The following is a 1,773-nucleotide window of genomic DNA, read 5'->3' as shown; positions in this document are numbered from 1 at the left end:
TAATTTGTTTGCAGCAAAGACGTTGAAGCGCAATTCAAGCGTCTCAAGAAACCTCGATACTTCGTTACATGATACACCCCTGGTGTGTGGAATTCGCATTCAATGGGTAATGGGATGTTCAGGCAGTGGCAAAACAGAAGACCTTTGTATGAGTTGACGCAGTAGACAAAACAATATTTCAAAATGAACGCTGGCAGGATGTCCACACTGGACACGTCATACGAAAGTATCTGCCCCCAAGTTCAGCCCCGGTGCAGTGCCAATGCACAAGCTAGAGCAGTGAGGTTGGACAGATCTTCCTTCTGCAGAACGCCACGGTAAGTAATTATGAATCTTCATATTTTTACATGTGGTGTTAGTGCGTATTTCAGTGAAAGTTGTTTTTGTTTATATTGCGAAACCAGCGAAAGCATGTGGATGAGCGGTTGAGGTGCAGGTCTCCCCGTCCGGAGGTCTCGGTTTCAAATCCCGGAGTCGACGCTTCAGAACTTGATAATTTCGTCCTCTCAATCACATCGCAAGTCGGCGATGGACAGCAACTGCGGGGAGGGCAAGGTGGGGGCGAGGGCTATCCTTCCACCAAACTGCATATGATCCTCGGGGAAAAGGGGGGGGGGGCAATCTCGTGGTGACGAAATGACGGTAAGAGGTGAATTTCACGAAACGAAATGCGCTAGTGTTGTAATATGGAGATTGCAAAAAATGTCAAAAACTGAACACATGGATGTGCAGTGGCGGCACCAGAATTAATCATCTGGGGGTGCTGAGCGGGTGCGGAATGAAATTTAGGGGGTGCGATGGTGAAAATAAAGAAAACATGAAACACGCATGCAACCTTTAGCCACTGCATCAAATACCAATACACTTTTGGTAGGTATCTCTAATAATATGTCAATGAAACTGAAGAATACTATTGACTTGCTTAATTATCGCTTGATTTTAGCACAGCAACGGCTTGTTTGGAAATTTCAAAGGAACAGCTTGTTGAAGCAAAGACAATGACATGTATAGGTTTTCAGAGAATTGTTTTTTCAGGGAGAGGTAATCAAGGTACTTTTTCGTGTGTGGAGGGGGTGGGGGGGCAAACGAGGCGCATTCGTCCCTAAAACTGTTGCCTTCTGAAAAAAATTATTACACTCCTTCAGTTTGAAGTTTACTTTTCTGTACTGGCGGCAGTCTCTAAAAAGCCTTTTCTGTCTTTCGTCGGCATTGTTGTTAAGAATTTTATCTTCAAGTGATCTGTTTGTGGTTTTCGATAATTGCCTGTAGCCCAATGTTCTTTAAGCATTGTTTATAAACACGGCTTCCCATGAAAAATGAATAGGTCTATTAACCTAAAATTACATACTTCACACAAATAATTTAATTTCAATCACAGTAATTTATGATATTTTTGTAAGTGTTTTTTAGCGGCGGCGGTGGCTCAGTCGGTAACTCGTTTGACTACCATGCTAAAGGTCCCGGATTCGATCCCCGGCCGGTTCAAATCCGGGAACTTTTCTAACGTTGGCACCCAGCGTCGAATGCCATGGGTACCTGGGAGAAATCCTGGGGAGTACATTACATCACCCCCAACCACGACCGGATCAAGAAAGTGTGGGGCGTTATCCCCACACCCCCTATACGCCTTCATGGCGTGGTGCTAAGCACAGGGGAGCACTTTATTATTATTTTTTTTTTACCAATTTGAAGTTATCATACTTCTGCAACGCTCTTATAAAAATATCATAAATTACTGTGATTGAAATTAAATTATTTGTGTGAAGTATATAA

Source organism: Lepisma saccharinum, chromosome 8 (genome assembly GCF_977018435.1).
Source record: "Lepisma saccharinum chromosome 8, izLepSacc3.1, whole genome shotgun sequence".
NCBI classification, from domain to species: domain Eukaryota; kingdom Metazoa; phylum Arthropoda; class Insecta; order Zygentoma; family Lepismatidae; genus Lepisma; species Lepisma saccharinum.
This window is presented reverse-complemented; position numbering follows the sequence as displayed.